Source organism: Camelus bactrianus, chromosome 23, assembly GCF_048773025.1.
Source record: "Camelus bactrianus isolate YW-2024 breed Bactrian camel chromosome 23, ASM4877302v1, whole genome shotgun sequence".
Taxonomy (NCBI): domain Eukaryota; kingdom Metazoa; phylum Chordata; class Mammalia; order Artiodactyla; family Camelidae; genus Camelus; species Camelus bactrianus.
The window spans coordinates 29,291,188-29,314,566 of NC_133561.1; the positions used below are offsets into that span (position 1 = coordinate 29,291,188).

The 23,379-nt window shown below is 38.1% G+C and overlaps 1 long non-coding RNA gene across 3 annotated transcripts; it reads left to right on the forward strand.

Moving 5' to 3' along the window:
* Positions 1-52: 52 nt before the first annotated feature.
* On the forward strand, positions 53-17,087 carry LOC141574773 (uncharacterized). 3 transcript variants are annotated; one of them, XR_012501873.1, is made up of 4 exons: positions 53-614; positions 1,357-1,392; positions 6,774-6,830; positions 7,961-17,087. It is a non-coding gene; the product is annotated as an uncharacterized LOC141574773 (long non-coding RNA). The 3 variants fall into 3 exon arrangements; XR_012501874.1 differs by having other exon boundaries at positions 7,965-17,087; XR_012501872.1 differs by having other exon boundaries at positions 6,774-17,087.
* Positions 17,088-23,379: the final 6,292 nt, after the last annotated feature.

Genomic DNA, 23,379 nt, shown 5'->3' on the forward strand with positions numbered 1-23,379 from the left:
CTCCCTCGCGGCCTGGCGGCCTCTGGCTCCTCCCTCTGCAGACCTACCCGGAAGCGCCGCGGCCGCTGCCGAGTAACTGCTGTTTCATGGCCGCTGAGTAAGCAAGGCTGTTACCACCCCACGCCGGAAGGGTGGGAAGGAAACAAGGGCTGGCGCTGTTATCATAGTCCCTTTTCCGGAACACTGACTTAATAAAGGGTATCGACTTAAAAATAGAATCCTAGCGCCCAGGCAGCGGGTCACCATGAGGCAGACACCCCTCAGGACTCCACTTTGGTCCTGGAGCGCTGCAGCCTGTCCGCACACCTGGGCCCTTGCTCAGTGTTTGGCATTAAGTCAGGCGTAATTCGGGACAATAGTTGAGATTTCCGTGGTGAGCGGCTGCTCCTGAAGCCTCTCATGGCCTGACGGATTTCAGAATCACGAGAGTTTTGGCCGTTGCTCTCCCAGCTGCTAATGTCAACTAGTCACCCCTGTACTCCCAGGAGAGCACCCCTGGGAAGGTGAACTATTAAACAACGCTTGGCCATTGGTATATTGGGTCCCAGCTCTATGGCCTTGTCTTGAAACAACTAAATGCTTTATTGAAGAAGAAATGTACATGCATGAAAAAGGTAAGGACAGGGGTGCGTTAAGTGCCATGTTTCTAGAAAAAATGAATGTCATTAGGGTTGGGGTGGGTAGGAGTGGGTAAGAGTGAGAACTTTTCTGTTGAAACATCTCTCAAACAATGCTGGAAAATTAAGAATCAGTAAGATTTATTTGCATAGTTGTGAGTAAACCTGTAATGACTACTACAAGGTAAGAAAAGTAACATGACAGGTATTAAACAGCAAATCAAAGGAGTTAACATTTTCTTCCTATTAGTTGGCAAAGAATAAAAAATGTCAACCAATATGTGAACATATTGGGGGGGACCAGCACCCTCAAAATTTTAATTTTTAACGTAACTTTTTCGTGTGTTAGAAGTTTTAAATATACATAACATTCAAACTACTAGTTACATTTAGAGTTTATCCCAAAGAAATCATTAGAACTATGAGCAAAGATGTAAAATTTTGGAGAAAATATAAACTCTTAAATGTCTCGCAGAAGTATAAGGAATTTTTTACAGGCAGCTTTATGGAGTAAAATTCTGTGCAGCAAGCAGTGAAAAAATTTATTAATGTGAGAAACTACAGTGTATTTGTAAGTAGAAAAAGCAAACTCCAAATCAGTATGTTCCTTTTGCCATTACTTTTATTAAAACAAAAGTAGTATTTTGATACACTTAAAAAAAGATTAGTTAGAAGTAAATCAAAATTAAGTAATAGTTGAAAAGCTTATGAGTATTTCATTTTTTGTGTGCTTTTTCAGTTTTCTGTTCTGATCCTTTGCTACCTTTGGAATCAGGTAAAGAAAATTTTTTTTTAAAAATCCAACCTGTATGTCAACTGCTATTTTATTCATAGGATGAGAATAGAACCTGTATCACAAAGGGTTAAGGTATGAGAGGATGGTAAGAAAATGGAAGCTTTCTGAGTAAACCTTTTAATGTGTCTTCCGCAATTATAGAACTTTATATATATTTAAACAATTTTATATCTGAGATGTACTAAAGATTTTCTGGGTTCAACAAACTTTGGAATTCCCTCCTCCTTTCAGTCCAACACAATGCTTAGATTCTTGACCAAGCATCCAAGACACTAAGTGTGGAGGCGATGGATAAAACAAACACCTTACTATCTTGGATTATAAAATCTAGAGACTCCACAATGACAATTAAGGGAGATATAATTAAGGGAATAGTGAATAGGAAACTCAATGAGGGGGAAGTATCATTTCTGTTAATTCTTATAGATTTAAAAGTGTGACATAACAACTGTTCTATGGCTTCATGTTGACACTTATTTACAAAAACAGAAGAATTTATTGTTCTCTGTTAACTATCTGTACATACTGTTATATGTCAGTTATATCTGAATAAAGTTGAAAAAAATTTTCCCATCTATTTCTAATCTTGAAAGTGTTTTTTTTTTTTTCTTTCATGAGAAAATTTAAAAGGGAAAAAAATGGCTAGTGTTTGGTTTCCTAGTTACAGGTGCAAGATTAGATTTAAGAATTGGAGTTTTACTGGCACTTTGTTTCAGTCAGTAAAATTTCTATACCTGGGGTTCATCAACCATTCTTAATATAATTGAAGGCTGTCATATGGATTTCTTTAACTTATTTTGAGGCTCCATTTGAAAGGTTCTGAGCCTTGTTCCCTATGTTTCTGAACAAGCTCCATGAGGCAAGAACAGAGTTTTCTTGCTGTAGCTCCAGTGCTGAGACAGTTCTAGACCTCTACTAAGTGCATAGTAAATACCCTTTAAATACTGAATGAAATAAATGGGTGTTGCCATCAAGTGCATTTAACATGTCTCTGCCAATCCTTCCCCAGCGTGGACTTACAAATGCTGGGGAGGTTCTGAGAGATTTTGATTTTAATAATTTTAGATACTAGGAACAAAGTAGGATTTGTCTCTGAAAGAAATGAGCTACAACTGTCTGCACAGAAATCTTTTCTAAATCAGGCACGGCAAGCTGACCTGTGAGGGGGAGCTACTGTCTACCTATTAGCCTCGAGGTCATTTTAGTGACTGAGTTCAAAGGGAGAGTAATGACTGTAAACTTCCTAAAGTCCTGAGAGGAATAGAACTCAAGAGTTAAGGCTTTGAGTGAAGTAGGGGCTTAAACACTAGTGGTTCCTCCAACTCCCCTAAAGATCTTGTCAACTGCCAAGAGACAATGAGGAGACAATGGAGAATATGCTTGTTTGTAGACCAGGTTTGGAGCTATGTGGTCGCTCTCCTGTAGCTTTAGGAATGGTGGTAGGGTGGAGGTAGGTGTCTGGGGATGTCATTAAACAGAAGCCAACTTCGTTAAATAAAACAGTGTTAGATGATATTTTGCTGCCTAAATTGGTATATTTACATTTTGCTTTTCAGAGGCAGGGGTAGCAGCAGGAAGGGGCTTTCCCTGTCATGGTGGTTTACAGGTTAGGTATTTGTGAAAACCTGAAAGAGAATGGCTAAACAGAGGATAGTTGAGCCATCTGTTTGATGTTGGTCCTGGGAGCTCTGCCACCTTTACTTGCATCTCGAAGGCACCTGCCAGACAGTTGACCTTCTTACTTAGCTGTTATCTCAAAGGCATTACTGTGCTATGCCACACCCACCACAGGGATTCTGAACCCAGCCAAATACAGAAGGGAGGGCATTTCTTAGAAGGAAATGGTATTCATTTTGTTTTCTCTTGGCTTTTGAAGGCTTTAAAAAGTAAATATATTACAAAGCCTATGCCACAAGATGAAATCTTTTATTCCTTTTTCTTTATAATGGTGGAGACAGAAAAGTGCATTTAAATGCCATAGACTTAAACTAACTTACATCTCACACTTAAGTGTACAAAAAGGCAAACAAAACAAAATAAAATTAGAATGTTAGCACTAGGAATAGCTTTGGAGATCAGCTGGTCCAGCTCTTGCTTTTCAGATGAAAAATGTAAGGCCAGAAGTGAGAATTGCTCCATGATACAAGTTAGGCAATATAGTACTTTACCCAGCATTAGCAGAAACAGTATTTCCCATAAGTAACTGATATAATGGGGAAAAACTCACCGATTTCTTGCAATTAAAAAGTCACAACCATCAAATATTTGTTAATCTTATTGCTCACTGACCCATTCCATTATGGGGGAGAAAAACAACATTTTTTCTTGTGATGGAGAATTTTAATTCTAAGAAAGGCCTATTTCCAAGAATTTAATTTTTAGGTTTTTTAAAAGTTATTTCTTCAAAAACCTAAGAAATAACGGAGAGTTACTGAAGTTTCAGCTAAGCAAAACGATTGAGCATTTTTTCATATATTCTTGGGCTACTTGCCTTTCTTTTTTTGGTGACTTGGGTGCATGTCCTTTGGCCAATACTTTGGAAGATTAGGGGAGGGTTAGTCTTTGAATTTTAAATTCTAACGAAGCCAACTACCCTTGTTTGTGATAGAAGTTGCAATTATTTGTCCCAGTTTGTCAGTTGCTTTTGTTTGTTTTCTTCCTCTTTGTTGCATGGTTTTAAATTGAAATTCAAATCGATGTCCAGCTTACTCTTTATATTTATCAGGGTAAATATGGCAGAATACAATCTAAAAACAACTATTAAGATCCAGAATTACACAGTCATCTGTGAATCTGTTGTGCAACATCCAGAAATGTCCTGTTATTTTTCTAGAGATCATTAGCAAGGCACGTAATATCATACCAAATACATTTTTGATCTACAAAGATGTGGACCCATTGAGACTCCAGGGCCACTCATTTAGAAACTATCAATATATGTTTATTAATTTGACAAATTCTTAAAAGCCGTGCTTTCTTAGTTCATTTAGTGTATTCTGAATCCATATAAAAATAAGCTAGCTACTTCTATGATAAAAATTATTCTTTTATTTAAATTTTAGTGTGTTTTTTGTATAGATCATAATATAAAATTTTTTGGAAATAGAGATTAGGAAATATTAATTTCCTTAATTTTCTTCTAGGCATTTTCCTTGACCCCTCTTTCTGTCGTCATTTGATGCCTTTTTAATAAACAGAAATTAATTTTTTTCCTGAAGAAAGTAAAAACTGATATAGCGTACATTTTATTCCAGTCTGTCTCTAAGGAGTGGGTTCTGTTCTATAAAAGAAGAAGAAGGTGTTTTTAAAAGAAAGCTATCTGTGTGTATATAGAAATATATATGAAGAAAGATTAGCAGAAAAAGAATTAAAATATTAACAGTAGTTATCACGAGGCAGTATAATTATATGTGACTGATTAGTTTTTCGTATCTTCCTCCTACATTTTCCAAATTCTCCTCAATGAGCCCGTTCCATATCATAAACATTTGAAAATAAGAAAGAAAAATGACAAACTTGGAAACAGAAATACTGTGTGACATCTTCCTTCTTTAAGTAATCGAGACTATTTATATATCCTAAGTGTATTTTTCCCGACTAGATAATGTGTGCTTTCAGCACAAGAGAAGAGAATGTAAGAATAACAGCAATCCAACCAAGAGAAAGGAGCTTCGCTAGATACTGGGGGAGCTTCAGCATCTTCAAGTGCACGAGTTTGAATCTCTGTGAAGTCACTTGACAGATTTTATGAGTCTCAGCTCTTATTCTGTTGAAATGAATTGGCCCTTTTCCAGACAAGATTTTAATTGAGGTGTTCTCCAGGATTACAGTAACTTTGTCAAGGAAGGACACTGAACTAACAGGATATTTTTATTTAGATGACAGCATGGTTGATTACTGAATTCCCCGGAATTTATTTGTTGATAATCACAATGCCAGCATTTCACATAAATTACAAGTTCCAAAGAAGTGTTTATTGCCCTCTGTTGTGGTTGCTATGTTGCACACAAGAAAGTATGGCGTAAATTGAGATACTGAGTAGATAAGAGTGAGAATAATGAATGACTTGACCTTTCCACGTTGCTTCTTCATCAAAGGAAGAGTGTTCTCAGAGCTGAGCAACTAAATAAAAAGAGCCTCATTTCAGAACACGTACAGGTCTCTCATAACACAGAAATTATTTCCTTGAGCCTCCTTTTCTTAATGATGGTTTTATCAGAAGAAAGTAAACAGGATCTTGGTAGTTTGGAGGTGAGTCAGCTTCAAATACCATATCCTCCTTCCCTACTCACAGTCAAGATTGAAAGAAGCTACTGTATAATCCAGGATATCAGTGTGGCTCCCTTGGCCACACTGAGGCCGCTCCTTTATTTTTAAGGATAGGAACACTGTCCTTCCACCAATGGACAAACCCTGATGAGGCCCGTCTGCTCGCCTGACATCCCCACATCCCTCATCATTGTTCTCCTACCTCACAAGACTTCCCAGCATCACGTATTACCTGCATCACCTTTGAACACTCTCATGTCCTTCAACATGGGGCTGTGTCTTCAGAGTCTGCTTCTTTACCTGTATTGCCCTCTCTGCCCCTGCACCTGCCCTGGGTAAACACCTTTTAAGCTCAGTACAGACTCTAACTGACTCCTTGTTTCTACCATATGTTGCCACAAATGATTAACTTTGCTCCTGTGGCACAGTGTGGTCAAACTTCCAATTTTAAAAGGAAAATTTGAGACAATTTCTTAAAGACTTACTACTTTTTTTATTAAAAGGGGGAAGGTAGTCAATGTGCACAATTTGAGATGCACCTTGATGTAAAATATGGTTTCCAAAAAGTTGAAGATAAATGAAATTCTGATAAGTTCATTCTCAAATACTTACTGTATACTTCTCATTTGATTAAGTCTATAGTCAGAAATTTGGGGAGAATTTAAAAAGTGGCCTTTACTCATAAGTGAATTTAGTATGGGAAAGAAAACACATAAGCACAAAGTTTGGTACCTTACAAGTGACTACTCAGTGTTTGAAGAATGAATGAATGAGCAAGCGAATGAATGTAATAGAGTTAATAGGTAAAAAACAAGACATGAGATGTCAAATACAATGGAATGTGTTTAGATAAAACTTGGGGGAAATGATGGGAGAAATGGTTGTCATTTGGTGAAAAAAAAATCAGAATTCAATGTTATATGGTCAATAGAATTTCAAAGTATAATCTTGCAAATGTAAAATACTAACTACTGGTGAGGCTTTTATAGGCAATTTTAATATTCTTTATATCTTTCTGTATTTCATATGTTTTCAATAATGAGCTCATGTTAGTTTTCAAGAAAACAATTTAATTTTTTTTAATGGCATAGAAAGGAAGCTGCTGTGGGTTCCAAAGAAAGACATCACTTTGGACTGAAGCTTCTTGGGTGAGTGAATTCTCAGCTGGGTGAATGCAACCTAGACCGGGAGAAAGGTGGAACCATGTTTTAGGCAGGAAACCTGGCAGGAATGAGGCCACATCAAATGATATTTTAAGCACTTTGTAGAATATTTTTTAAATGAACTCTTGTAAAGACAACCATTTGACTTCACATTCTGCCATTGTTTTGTCTATTTATATTTGGTGGCAGCACGAATGGCTATGAATCAGTTTTGCACAACTTTTCCATCCTCGTACCCCGATAGCAAAGGAAAAGGAATGCATCACTCAGGAGCCTTGGAGGCACAACTTAAAGTATCCCTGAAAGCACAATATTCTCTGTCTTATTTATCTTAAAATATCTTGCTTCGTTTGGCTTCTGGTTCTTCACATATGTATTTGTGTTTAATACAGAAATACTGCTGTTTTCCATTTGAACTATTGGAATAACATGAGAAAAATATTCTAGAAAGCAATGCAATTTTTACTTCATGACTTCTGTATCCTATTGGTAATTTTGATTAGTAGATATCATTTACCACAACATTGAGACATTTAGGCTTCACAATGTGAGCGGCTTTGCACTGCAGTCTTACACAAGGCTTCCTTCTTCCCCTGCAGTGACGGTGTGAGTTCTGTTTTCTGTTCAGTGAATGCTCACAATTAGGAGAGCAGCAGTAGTTCTCAGGAGAGTATATGAAAACTGACAATAAGTAGAAGTATTTAATCACTTTTAAATGTCAGTAATAATAATCATGTATAAATAACAATAATTAACATTTTCTGACATTCATCATGAGGTGCTGTATTAAGTGAGGTAGAAACTACTATTTTCCCTACTTTACATGGAAGGAAAATAAAGTTTCGGTAGGATAAGTATTTTGCTGAGGGTCCCGTAGCTAGTAAATGAGTGTGAACACAGGTCTTACTAATTACAAAGCCCAGGGTCTTTACCTGGAGTGCGCCTCTGCCTCTTTGCGGGTTATTTAATGAGCACTTTCTTTTCCGTGAATGAGATGATGAGTTACACCATACCAGTTCCTTCAGGTTTCAAGTACAGGCTGGCGTTAGGGATTTAAGATTGGAACACAGATTGTTCACTCACTCCACACTTACCAGTGCTTCCTCATTCCTCAGGTAGTCTTTACCTTCTTATGGAAGTTAGCTGATGGCCTCACTTGAGACAAAGAGGAGACTGTGAGTCAGAGCAGAAGTTTCACAGCACGAGGAAGGGCAACACTGAGACTCATGCATGAGGAGGAGTAGAGGGGTGTACGGCCACGCGATACGGGCCTCCAAGGAGAAGAGACTAAGTGGTTCCATGACTAATGGCCTGAAAGTGGTCTTGGATGATGAGTGGTCCACGGGCTGTGAGAGGATGCAACCTTAGTGAGTATATGGTCAGGAAACGGTTGTGCTGTTGGTTGATGGCGGTTAATGTGAACAGAGGGTAATGCAGGAAACAGAGTGGCCTTAATAGCTTTGAACTCCATGCATAATTCCAATGAAGATTTAAGGCTTTGTCTGACTGTGGACAAAGAGGCTTTCTGTACAGAAATGGGAACGGATTAGAAGCAGAAACAGTAGGCAAGGATTAATGGGCTCTGAAGGGAGGAGTCAGTATTATTCCTCAGTGATCACGACTTTCTTGTTTAACATTCATCACCAATTACTGATGCAGTAAATACACAGTAAAATATCAAATGTGCAGATAATATTTTTTTCACTCGTGAGTTGTCAAGCTGGGGAGGTTAGATTGGAGAAAAAACTTACAAGTCTTGTGAATGAACCAGAAAGTTTTCGTAAAACCTTAATATGGACAGATACCGTTACAGAAATATTGTCATTTTGTTATAGGCTAATAACTCAGAACAGAGTGTAAGAGGAGAGATTGCGTACTGTTCTCTAGGATACTGGCTCAATATACCAGAGGAGCTAAAACAAATCCAATTAAATAGAGAAAAAAGGAATATTGAAAGAGAAAAAGGAAATGTTTCAGCTTTGTACAATACAGTTCTGGATCCTGAATTTCAGTGATACAGAATCAGGTTCCGAAATGGGCAACTACAATTATCAATGGAATATGCAGGTGGTTTCAAAATTTTGAGTTAGATAATTGGGACTAAAGCCCTAACTCTTAATGACATCGTACTCACGTGTTTAAGCAAGTCACTGAATTTCTCTATACCTCAAATTCTTCTCGGCTTTGGGAAAACAAAACTGTTGGGCCTCTCTACTGCACAGAGTTGCTTTGGGGAGCAAAGAAGACAGTAAATGGTAAAGCATTTTGCAAACAAACATGTTGACTCTTGCTCTTCTTATTATTAATCTTGACTACTGTACAAGTGGGGATCAAAAATCATTCAATGCAAATTATTTTGTGTGCCTGTAGGTGGTCCCTGCTCACAGTGGGCTCATTGTCCTGGAGGAGGGAGGTGATGAGGAAGGTAGCGGAGACTCAGAGGACAAGATGAGAGAGGATTTAATGAGCGTGGGGAAAGCCCACACAATGCGGGGGAAGGGAGGAAAGGCATGTGGTAACTAGACATCCTGCACCTGGGAAAGCTGAGGATTGAGGAGGCATATGAAATCATCAGTTATGTGATAAGAGTCTAAGACAGATCTGCTCACCAAGTTCAGTGTTAGGAGGTTAAAACTGTGAAACCTGGGGTGAGTTTAGGACAAGGTGAAGACGCACCATCTAACTTGGTAGAGAGTTGGGGCAGCATTCCCTGAAGGAGACGAGCAGCAGTTTTACCCAACAAAATCCTTCTTTCTCCCGATGCAGCAAAAGCCCTGGAAGGTATCACTAACTGATCACAACGCTGCTTTCTGCTGGATACTGACCGTCACCTCAGCGCTTTCACTAGTATTTCTAGCTGGTCCTTCCCCTGCTAGTCTCACTGTCAGGCCACCCACCCCATTCCAACTTCCCTCTCTAACCAGGGCATAAAAAAGAATCTCCTCTTTTTTTTTTTTTTTTGAAAAAGCATAAGCAGTTTGAAGACTTACTAGGAAATTAAAATGAGACGAAAATAGAAAGATACACACACAGAAAAGATCTCACTTTAAAAACACTCCTCAACGAGGCCTACTCTCACCACCGTGTTAAAGATGGTATCTCCCCCACATCCGCATGCCTGATCGCTCTTACTCTGCTCTATTTTTTCACAGCCTTTATCCCCTGTGATATAATTTATTAATTATCTTATTTCTAGTCTCTTCCTTCACTAGAAAGCAAACTCCATCAAGGCAGGGATTTCTGTCCATCTTCACTGATGGACACATAGCAAGCCTTAGAACTGCCCCTGGTCCAGAGAGGTGCTCCGTAAATATTTACTAAATGAAAGGTGTGCTGAACACCACTTAAGAGAGTTACCACAACGCGCAGCTTCAGTAGTTTCTGAATTGTCTCCCGGATCAGAGGTTGACTCAGCCTCGCCCTTCCAGGCTTGGCTTGGTCCTGCGTCTCCCACAGAGCAGGCCACTTTGTTCCACACAATGCCATCTCTTATCAGTCTTTTTGGCTCTGAGATAAACTGCTCTTCTGGCTAAATGACCAGTAAGTCTCTCACATGGCTTTTTCTTCTTTACCGTAAGGACCTTTGGGTCTTTCTCTTCTGTGAGGAAATCTCGAGCTGCAGATAAAAATAATCAGCCCGCCGTATGTAACCACACTTACTTAGCTGACTATCAGCTTCACTCCCGTGGACAATGTGACTGAAGGAGTCCTCGGCCCCATTGTTTCTAAAAGGAGGGACTCTGCATTCTGGTAATTTAAACTTAGTACTTCCCTCTAATTTTAGTGACGCATTATTTCTAACATGCAAATAAATGGCATTTTGTTATCTCAAGAAGTGAATCAAGCCAAAAATAAAATTTTTTTTAATGTTTTGAAATCTTTATGAATTATACCTACATAAGAGGTTTCATTATAAGTTGCTTACCTGTTTGGAACATTTGCTCCCTGACCTTTAAAATGAAAGAGGACCGTGATCTTTTCCTTTTTCCAGCCACACCCCTGGTTGCTGTTAGTTAGAGAAAATGTTCCTGCCATGGACATTATACTTTTATAGAATGTGGAAAAATCAAGAGGCAGGTTTTAAGAGATATAACACATGAAGAAATGGTGTATGATGAGATTGTTCAGATTAGGCAAGATAAAAATTTCTAAAGAAATTTTTTATAAAATGGTTATTGAATCCTATTTATGCTTGAGGATGACTAATGTGAGCATCACGTGGGTGAAACAAATCAATAGTTAGACTTGGGAATTTGATCATCCAGTTGACGAGCAAGGTCTAGTCTGTAAGGATGAGGAATGAAGTAGCTGAAGGGGAGGAGTGGGAGGATCATTTGACTGTCTCTCAGAGGAAGAGAGAATCATTTGCCCTGGATCATATTAACTGCAGACTAGCACAGAAATAGAAAATGAAAAGTCTCAACTAATTTAATTCAGTCTTAATTTTTCAAAAAGCCTAAAATTAAAAAAAAAAATAACATACATCAATGAGGAACATTAAGGGGAACAGATTATTGACATGAGGACTTTGGCCAAAGTAAAGCATCAAAATACTTTTTTTTTGGAATGGAAGAGGGCATAGTGTATTTATATGTCAAGCCACAATACAGAGGACATTAATTAGGAAGGATAAAGATTTAATTTAATTTTAACTCTCTACTCATTATTTTACCTTGAAATTGAGTTCCTGACTAGATTGTTTGTGAGAAGTTCTGCTGTGATATTCTGCCTTTTTTTTTTTTTGGAGTTTATGTTGGCATCCTCTGTGAAAATTCAAAACTTCGATTTCCATAAAGCCTCTCTAGGAGACTGTATTTGTTGGGAATGTTTGCTCTAGAAAACTGTTCATCTGAAGTTAAAAACTGTTTCTCATGAGTATAGAGTTTGCCCCACAAGCTTTTTAGCATTGATCTCATTAACGCTGACTTCACTGGTTTTGTTATTATTAAATCAACTGATATAGAAGCTGTGTGTGTTCTCTTCCCAGTCAAAATGTTGATTTAGTAAATGATGTTTATAAAAGATTTATTATTTTTTAAACACCCAAAGCAAAGTCTCAGTTCTTCCACGGTGGCTGCCTGTGGTATGTGTACCAGTGGGACACACTATGTACTTTAGTGCCCTCTAAGGGGTCTGTTTATAGAGGGCAGTGTCTGAAGTGTCCCGGCAAAACTCTGGGATACCAGTGTTCTCATTAATACCTTCGGAAAAATCCCTTCCTCCTCCTTTTTCTTTTGTAAAACTTGAGTCCTTAAAATTCTAAACTTCTTTAAAAACAAAGTTCTAAATGTCCTATATATTTATTTTACTGTAAATACTTTTCTATCCATAATGTATGTCAAAGCTCTTCTTTATAAAAATGACTCCATCAGTTCGGGGTTTTTTTGTTTTTTGTTTTTTGTTTTTGGAGGCTTTCTTTCACTGCTCTTTGGCTTCCAAGAAGAGGCAAGTACAGTTTTTAACATTTTCTAGGAGAATAAGGTTGTAGTTAACCCTTTTAGGGGGCTTTAGAATTATCCAACAGGGAACAGTGAGGGGTAAGATAAAGAAGACCACAGCAAACAACATGCCTAGGTGGTAAAACAAGGTCACTGAATGCATGAAAAATACAACCTCTCTCCTCTTAATATCTAGTCCCATTAGAGGATGCCAATGAGGTTTTTTAATATAACTATAAATTCTGCTGTTAAAAACACCCCCACACAGGCTTATCTTTCAATTTCCCCTCTGCTCCTGATTTAATCTATCTAGCGCAGTAGTCTTATTACCACAGGGTTATAAATAAGCAGGGAGACAGCAGTTTGAAACCTTTGCCCAGAACAAGCCCTGGAGCCCTGGGCTCAGCCCTCCATGGTCCTGCACATGTCTATTGTGTGAGGCACATGGTGGACGCTATTCCCCTCACACAGGTAGATTCGAAAACTGGTCTTTGTGGCTTTCAATTTCTGTAGATGGTCACAACCACCATCCTGAAGACTATTATGTTATAAACGAAAGGGGAACTCTATTCCTCCAGCCACATTAAAACAGGAAGAATGATTCTTTTTTGTAATGGTTCAAACAAAGTACAGAAACGTTGTACTATGGCCTGAATTCACTATTATTTTCTTTCTAATTGAAATTACAGTGTAAGATGTTTTAATCTCTCTTTTTACATTTCATTTATTATAAGTGGAGGCTTACTGTTAAGGATGCTAGGGTTCCTTCGCAAACCCTTCATAAAACTTACTAACTGTGAGACCATCACGTGTTCCCAAAAGGAAGAAAAAAGCCACAAAAACATTAGTCTGGCACACAACATGATCAAACAGGAGCTCTCACGCCGTGACAGTTCATCCTGATTTTTTTCTGTATGCAATCTTAATTTTTTTCTAATATAAAAAGTCACTGGTTTTATTTATACAATCTCATTTTGTGTATTCAGATAAGTCTGTTTTTTCTTTAAACTGTAATATTTTTGTCATAAAAATAACATAATTACAAAAGACTATAAAACAGAACAAAAGACAAATGTTATCCATAATCCTACTACTCATAAATGCTGGGTACTTTTTTGCCTTCCAGTACTTTTTTCCATGCATCTAAGGTTTACATAGTTATACAATAGAAATAAATATTATGACAGAAGCAAACTAATATAAATTATTCTAGTGGGTGTAACCTAGTGTACCCCAAGATTTCTACTGTAGAGTTAACCTGTTTCAAGTTTTATTTGTAATGAAACCCTAGGTCAAAATGCATGCAGTATTTTTGTATTTTGCATTGTCTCATTCGGCTGGATTCCTAGGAGCACTGGTTGGCATGAGTATTTGTATTATTCTCTGCATACATTGCATAAATGTTTTTCAAAGGGTTTTTGCCAATTATAGTGGGTAGGACTGGGGCCCAGAGGTTTCCAGGGATGGTGCCAGCTTATTGGTGGGTAGACTGGGTCATGCCATGGTAGACAGTGGGGCTGCAGCTGTCCTGGGGCTGGTGTCCACACACTGGTGGGTGTCGCTGAGTCCTCGGGTCTCTGGCTGCATGCAAGGGCCATGTGGGTTTAGGGGATCTTCAGGCAGCCTACTGGGGGGTGGGGCTGTGTCCACACCCAGCTAGTTGCTTGGCCTCAGGCCTCCCAGCAGTAGTGCCCGCAGGCCAGTGGGTGGATGCAGGGTTGGGTCCTGAGGCCAGTAAGCTAGAGGAAGGGAGTCCAGCATGGTACTTGCCAGCACCAGTGTCCATGTGTCAGAATGAGCTCCTCAAAATGGCCACTGCCAGTGTCTGTGTCCCCAGGGTGAATCCAGTTGCTTCCTGCCTCTCCAGGAGAGTCGCCAAGATCAGCAGGTGGGTCTGACCCAAGTTCCTTTCAAACAACTGCTTCTGCCCTGGGTCCTTGGGTGTGAGATTTTATGTGTGCCCTTTAAGAGGAGTCTGTTTCCCACAGCCCTCTGGCTCGACCAAAAGTAAACTTCACTGGCCTTCAAAGCCAAACATTCTGGGTGCTAGTTTTCCTGGTGCAGGACCTGCAGGCTGGAGAGCCCAGTGTGGGCTCAGACCCCTCACTCCTTAGACAACCCCTGCAATTGTAGTTATTCTGGCATCTGTGGGGGTCACCACCCAGGGGTGTGGGTCTTGAATTTATCACGACTCTGCCCCACCTACCCATCTTGTTGTGATTCCTTCTTTATATCTTTAGTTATGGAAGGTCTTTTTTGGTAGGTTCTGGTCATTCTCATCAATAGTTTCTCTGTAAATAGTTGTAATTTTGATGTGCCCGTGAAAGGAGATAGGCTTTGGGTCTTCCTACGCTGCCATCTCCTACACTCAATAATGTTATCAATTCTGAAGTAAATTACTGACATCAACTTGGGCTTTTTGCTCTGCACACCCATCCATCTAGTATAAAGACAACCAGGAAAAGAGACGGCACAAGCAGGGCATTTTCTGTGGCATTTGTTTTCAGTGCTTTGAAAATATGCTGTATAAAAGCTGGGCTTCACTGATTCTCCCCACTCTCTGCCCCCTCCTCTCCTCACCATCCCACACTCCTCACTCCAGAAGGAAGGGTCATCACAATATCGCCAATCTCAGGATAGTGTGGTACATTTGGAACCAGGTAGTTTTGCCTCTGACATTCATAACAAGGTCACGTTCACAAGCAAAAGTGACTGTCACTGTAGAAATATGCAGGTTTCACCAAGATGTGCTGATCCTTCTAGGGAGTGGGGTACACTGACCAGCAGGACCAGAATGTTTGCATTTGCAGGGCTGCTCCAAAACCCGTTCCCTTGACAGGCACTTGTGCAGCACACACTGGGCGCTCTCCCCAGTGAGGCTGAAGGTCATCTCTCTATCTGGGTGGGGGTCACATTGGTAAGATACAGTTGCCCTCGGTATCCACATGGAATTGGTTCCTGAATCCCCGTGGATACCAAAATCCATGGATACTCAAGTCCCTTATATAAAATGGCTTATATAGCGTTTGCATGTAACCTAGCATATCTTCCTATATACTTTTAAGTTATCTCCAGATTACTTATCATACCTAATATAATGTAAATGCTGTGTAAATAGTTGCCAGCCTGGGGTAAATTCATGTTGTGCCTTTTGGAGCTTTCTGGAGGTTTTTTTATTTTTTAATTTTTTGATCCCTAGTTGGTTGAATCCTCAGTTGGTTGAATCCTTGGATGTGGCATCTGTAGATACAGACGGCCTGTTGTACTTTTTTTCATAGGGAAGGTCTCCAGAGAAGCTCCTGTGTGGTTCCTGATAAGAATAGTTGGGGGTTTGGACAAAAAATTTCTGAAAAGAACACAAGAAATTTAGGTTCCCTTAGAGTTTCAGTCAAAATGGTTATACAGTAATTGTGCCCTGTAACTGTGTTATGAATAGTGTTTTTTTTTTCTATAAGAACATAAGTAGATGGAATTTAAATATGCAAGGCTTTTTCAGGGAGGGAACTCACTTGGGTGAGACTTAAATTACAGTTTATTGCAAAAGTAAAAACTACCCTCCAGCTAGGTAAGTTTTTAATCAGTTTGGAATGCAATTAGGTTCGTTTTTCAGCAACAGTTTGATTGCCTATTTTTATGTCAGGCATCATAAGAGTCTTGGGTTGACAGTGAGGTACAGGATAGACAGGGTTTTGGCCCTCAAAGATCTGAAGTTCCAGGGAAATCTTTGTGAAGTTTATTAAACGTGAACTATCATTTTCAGCTGATATAAATGTTTCTTGATGACTCAAGATCATTAACATCAGGACCAATACCAAACATACAATAGTGTCACCAGAACACATTGATTCCCGTAGGACACTTCGTAGCCAGATTAAAAGTTACAGGGAACGCCTTTTTTTCTTCTTCTTTTGTTTTTTAATTCTTCCAAGCTATCAGCTGTCACATCTTGCTGCTTTTGGTGTATCTCTTTCTAGCAGTTCTTTCCCTAAAACTAATCTGATGCTTGTAATCTGATAATAATTTAGGAAGATACCCAAGCTTGTCAATGTGTATATAAAAAAATGAGGACCTTAGTATGTCAAACAATGATTAAATTCTCCTACCTGGATTTTAGCTATGTGTTTATGTTTTTCCAAAGTTTACCTATATTTATTTTCAACTTTTTGTGTCTTGGGAAGGCTGAGTTTGTTGTATATATGAATTTTATATGTATTAGTGTTCTTAAAGTTCCATCTTAATTCCATAAGATGTTGAAATAGATTTCCAACAAATTAATTTAATGAAATCCAAAGTAAAATATTTTTAAATATTTTTTTAAATATCTTGCCTTGCCTTAGTAAATAGAGTAGGATACATGAGTGATGTCTTGGTATATAAAATATTTTTCTCTATTTATCAATTTCTGAATCTTTGGTGTACTTTATTTAAATGGGTAGTTTGGAAATTTATGGCACCTCACCTCATCATTTCAAATATTGACTCACCTCACTGTACCATAATAATTTATCATAGAAATGTTTTTGTTCTCTGTAACACATCACTTTTTAACATGCTATTTTATATATTCTATTTTTAATTTGTTTACTGATTTATTTTCTTGTTTATTGTCTGCCTACCTAAGTACAAAATGAACTCCATGAGAGCAGAGACAAGACTTCTCTATTGAGCCCTCTCCCTACGTGGAACGTCCTGGCACATGGGAAACCTTCCTCAGTAAATACTATGGAGTAAATAACATGCTGAATAAATAGTTCAGAAATATGAGGGAATAAAACTTTAAGAGAGATTACTCCTAAATGGTGAAATAAAAAAGTAAATAAATAAATACATTTTGGTGTAACTGTATGTCATCTACTTTCGCCCCACATCTTCCCCACAAAATTCAACACCACCATTAAACTAATTACTTATAGATTAAGTAACGTGAATACATGATGTATAAGACCTGCTAGACCTTTAAAAAATTCTTCCAACAAAGGACCATTTACCAATAATTCAGTTAAATGACATGTGAAACACACTAGGAAAAAAAATAAGGGAAGACATCCAGGCTGCAGAGTTACTCTTTCTACTCACCTTCACACACAGACACATTGCTTTTCCAAAGGCTTTTCACTCCAGCCAAGACACGGTGCCTAGCAGAGCTGCCTTTTAATTGGAACCTAAGTAGAAAAGGGTAGTAAATGGGTGAGTGATGCCCGTCTCTCCCTTTATCTTTTCATTCATAGATGCTCAACTTTTTCACTTCAGCCTAAATACCATTTGGTTCTTAGGTTCAGAACAAGCTAAAAGTCTCAGTTCACTGGGGACCTGAATTCAATAGCTGGAAGACACTCAGAAGCCAAATTATTCTTAAGTATTACAGTATCCCGTCATAGTGTCACCTCAGAAGTCCCTGAACACTGAGCTGGACTCTTCCCTGTGCTCTAGACTCACACCGCATCCCTCAGACAGCCCTCTGCCACCCCTCTTATCCTCCTTAGTGGGTCTTGAGGAAGAAGAGCTTCTGATCTGGGTGAGCAAAGCAGAGAACACCTGGAAAGAGACCTGGCATTGTTCTTGCCACTGCAGTTGTAATGGCCAGAAAGAGGCTCATGCAAGTCTCTGCCACCCTGGAATGACCAGATTATTATTGGATCCTGTTGCCCCTTTGAAATCTGCTGATCATTTCTGGGTGGTAGACTTCGTAAGGTCAAAGATTCCTGGAAATTAATTATTAAAAACGAGGAGTGTGGCTCTTTTGTGCACAAGCCACACATACTCCTTGCTTGGCCCAGCAATAAAACTTTCTCTGCTCAAAACAAAAACAAAAACAAAACAAACAAAAAAAACCCTACTATATTACTCGGTTTGCCACCTCCCGCAGACAGACAGTGCATACTACCGGGAGTACTAGATCCATATGAACAGCTAATAATACAACCTGAAACAGGGACATTGGCCACTATGACCCCAGTGTCAGGTACTGATGCAAAGGTGCACAACAATTAAAAATACTTATCCATGCACTATACTAATTCCACTGTTGATTGCTTTTTATTTCCCTGAAACAACCTATGCCTTTGTCATAATCACTCAAAGTTACGGTTTATACGAGGTTCCACTCTTGGTGTTACAAATTTTATGGGTTTTGACAAATACATAATGACATGTATGCAATATTATGGGATCAGGAAGAATATTTTCATTTTCCTAAAATTCCTCAGTGCTCTGCCTGTTAATCCCACCTCCCACCTAACCCCTGGGCACCACTGAGGTTTTCATTATCACCATAGTTTTGCCTTTTCTATAATTAATTTTTTAAACTCTGAATTATTTTACTACGAATTTAAATAACAAATAAAAAGAATCAAATGACTTCCTAAATTATAACTATAATGGTAACTGAGCCCAGCTGACATCTGGGTAAAAAGGCTAGAAGGATTCACAGAAAAACGTTAACTATCACGAGTGGTAGAATTATGGATGGTGATCTTTTTAATCTTTGGGTTATGCGTGAGTTCCAAATATGTCTACAATGAATATATATCAACTTTTACAATCCAATAAAATTCTATGTTTAATTTCTTTTTTAAAAAAATGAGGCCTGCTACAGAATCCTATCTGTGAACTACCTTTCATAATTTGTAGAATGTCTCTGTAGATTCCCCCTGCTGCTAATAGTTCAAAGCACATGAACCAATAGGAAAAGATAAAAATGACACCATATCCCAGCCCTTAATTCTCCCGTCCCTGGCCTTACTTAACGAGCTCTCCAGTGCCTCAGCGTGCTTCTCCACAGTGTGCATGATGCTTATGGGGAAAGTTGTCTCATGGCTTTTCTTGAACGATGGTTTAGATTCATGGGTAGATACTCAAATTTTCACCCAGGGGAGTGAAGTGGGTTCCAATAAAAGAACTTCACAGAGCTGGGAAATCAGGTCAGGAAAAATTACAACATAATCACTATTGTGGCATATTAGTTTCTTACAATATATTAAAAAATATTCACTTTTTTACAGCCATACAGAGGCTGGAAGCTGTACATTATACACAACACAAAAATTCTCGTTACCATCTGCCACCATACAACTTATTACAGTACTGTTGACTTATTCTCTATGCTGTACATGACATCACAGTGACATTTATTTTATTACTGAACGTTTGTACCTCCTAATCCCCTTCACCCATTTTGCTCATTCCCTCAATCCCCTGCCCGCTAGCAACCTGGAGTTTTCTCTCTATCTAGGAGTCTATTTCTGTTCTGTTTGTTCACTCATTTTGTTTTTAAGATTCCACACATAAGTGAAATCATATGCTATGTATAATCTCTGATCGACTTACTTCACTTAGCATAATCCCCTCTAGGTCCATTCATGTCATCACAAATGGCAAGATTTCATTTTTTATGACTGAGTAATACTCCATTGTACATGTATATCACATCTTATTTATCCGTTCATCTACTGATAGACACTTAGGTTGCTTCCATATCTGGGCTAATACAGATAGTACTTCAGTAAATATAGGGTACGTATATCTTTTCTAGTGTTCTTAGTTTCCTTTCAGAAAATACCCAGAAGTGGAATGGCTAGATCATATGGTAGTTCTATTTTAAATTTTTTGAAAAACATCCATACTGTTTTCCATGGTGGCTATGCCAATTTATACTGCCACCACTGGTGAGTGAGGCATCCTTTTTCTCCATATCCTCACCAACTATATTTGTTGTCTTTTTGATAATAGCCATTCTGACAAGTGTGAAGTGCTATCGCACAGTGGTTTTGATTTGCATTTCCCTGATGATTAGTGACATTGACCATTTTTCATGCTGGCTATCTGTCTTCTTTGGGAGAATGTTCAGGTTCTCTGCCCATTTTAAAAATCAGATTGTTTGTTCTTTTGATATTAAGTGGTGTGAATTCTTCATATAGTCTGGATATTAACACTTTATTGAATATATATGATTTGCAAATATTTTCTCGCTTTCAGTAGGTTGCTTTTTGTTTTGTTGCTGGTTTCCTTCACTGTATAAAAGCTTTTTTAGTTTGGTGTAAGTCCCATTTGTTTATTTTTGTTTTTGTTGCCTTTACCTGAAGAGACATCCCCAAAATATTGCTAAGTGTATATAATTTATAAATTATAAAAATAATTTATAAATAAAATAATAACTATATAAATAATAATAATTTATAAATATAAAATAATTTATAACATAGAATCATAATGTTGTACACCCAAACTGTTAATATTATAAATCAATATACTTTGATTAAAAATAAAAAGATGACAAGGACTGTCCACCAATCAACAACAAATACAACTAAGGGCATTGAGTCCTTATGAGCCCAAATAAGAATTTAAAAAATGAAAACAGCACAGAATGACCTGAGCTTTGGAGAAATTCTTTCATTGTTCAGAGGAGAATAATAAGGAATGAAGTAATCTACTTCCTGGGATTATATGTCAAGAACTGACACATTTAATTTCCTCAGTCTTTTAAGTTTAGTCACTAAGGAGAATGATCTTTATACTGGGAAGAGTTTACAATCAGAGTAAGGAAATAGGGCAGTTTTACCTAAGTTCAAGTCCCCAGTTTGAGATAAATATCCTCCTAAAAATAAAGAAAAACCAGGGGGACCATTCAGCACCTGACTCCAGTTTTCAAATATCTGACAGACTACTCTGTGCGAGACAGATTAGACTTTTTTTCTTTGTAGCTCCAGGAACAAATCAGGATCATGTGGAAGAAATTATGGGAAAATTTTAACTGATTCACAAATAGGTACCTCCTTATCCCAAATGACATCATTGCCTGAGAGGAGACAAGCAGCAGAAGGGAGACAAATGAGTCAACACCTAGAAGCAAAGAAGGAAAAATGATTATACTCTATACATATTTCCTGCTTAAGTCATCATGAGAAAAATAATAGGAGGATGTTACAAATGACTGATTTAAACATGGGAGACCTCAAAGAAGAAAACACATCTCCCTCAGCAAATTAATTAGTCCTTTATTTCTAAGGACAAGCTTAAATTCTTACCTCTTTTAATTCATCTTCTTTCCTGGCCTCTTAAGTGCTTAATGCAATGTTTTCCTTATTCATCACAGGACATTTTTGTACTTGTCTTTAGGCAATTTCACAGAATTATTTTACTCATGGGTACTTCCATCCATGAATTATAATCTCCTTGATTTAAGGGTCTTATTGAAAGATGTACACTCTCCAGCAGCTAGCCTAAAGACTGTTAAGCTTGGGGTGCTCAAAAAATATTTGTTGATTGAAGGAAAGAATGATGCCTTAACCTGGAAGACTCAGTAGATGAGAACCAGAGGAAACAGATAACCATCTTCACATTTTGAATGTGAAAAACAGGAGTACTTACTGTGCCATAAAATCATTTAGAGTGGGTCACAAAATTTCGACCATTTCATCATCATTTATTTTCCATGTATTAAATCTCTCAGTGCAATTACTGTGAGAAATGTCACAAAAGATACTCAGCCAAGCTATTCACGTGTTCCAATATACAGCAAGGCTAAAGCTGATAAAGTAAAAGATAAAGGGCACAATGCAATGTCATATAACAGTGAGATAGTTACTGGAACAGCAGAGAACTTTGCCTCTTTATTACCTAAGACATGTACCCATTCATAACAGAGACTGCTGGAATCTCCAGCATCCACTTTCCTCCTCTTCGTTAGTAACAGGACCCTGTATTTTGAACTGGGCCATTGGCCACCTTCAATGAAGACTTCGTTTCTCAGCTTCCCTTACAGCCATGTGACTACCTTCTGGCTAGAGGGATGAAAGTGGAGTTTCAGGAAAGTGACTTTATGGGCGTATGTGTTCCCTTCCTGCATTCTTCCTCTTTGCTGAATGGAGTTTGGACCATGAGTTGAGATGGGATCTCTAACGGCAGGATCCCAGGTTTCTGTGGATCATGGAGCCACTGGACGAGTCCCGGGCTGCCCATGGTTCTTAACCTGAGAGAAAAAGTAAATTGCTATTTTGTTGAAACTCCTGTTATTCGTGGGTTTTTTTTGTTTTTTTGTTTTTTGTTTTTTTTTTTTTGGTCTTTTACAGCTTAATCTAATCTTAACAGATAGACCAGCTCTTCCCCAAACAGTGATACGTAAAGATGATGGGAATCATAGGGGTTTAGCAGTGAGTGAATATTTTTGCAGACAGTTAGTCACTTTTATGTTTAAGCAGTGATTGAATTTTATTTATTATTGTTGTTTTTATTGTTTTTAGTTGGCTATGTTGTAAAATCTTTTAAGTGTGCCAACAAATATTTAATCTTTGAAATTTCTGCAAACATTTTGAGAGCCACTTGATTAAGGAAAGAAGATAATTCCTCCACTGCATGTGTTTCCTTCTGCCTGTCTCCTATAATACATTTCAAAGTTGAGTTAGGAGCATAGGGGCTTTTGACCTAATAAAGGCTACTCTTAACGTGCTTGCTATGGCTAAGCTAAAGTGTTGGGGTGAAAATGTGAAGCAGGTTTCAGAATCGGTATGACTGTAAAAAAGTGATTATTTTTTAATACATTGTAAGAAACTAATATGCCGCAATAGTGATTATGTTGTAATTTTCCCTGACCTGATTTCCCAGCTCTGTGAAGTTCTTTTATTGGAACCCACTTCACTCCCCTGGGTGAAAATTTGAGTATCTACCCACGAATCTAAACCATCGTTCAAGAAAAGCCATGAGACAACTTTCCCCATAAGCATCATGCACACTGTGGAGAAACACGCTGAGGCACTGGAGAGCTCGTTAAGTAAGGCCAGGGACGGGAGAATTAAGGGCTGGGATATGGTGTCATTTTTATCTTTTCCTATTGGTTCATGTGCTTTGAACTATTTAGCAGCAGGGAGAATCTATGGAGATATTTGGTAGGCTGCAAATTATGAAAGGTAGTTCACAGATAGGATTCTGTAGCAGGCCTCATTTTTAAAAAAAAAGAAATTAAACATAGAATTTTATTGGATTGTAAAAGTTGATATATATTCATTGTAGACATATTTGGAAGTCACGCATAACCCAAAGATTAAAAAGATCACCATCCATAATTCTACCACTCGTGATAGTTAACATTTTTCTATGAA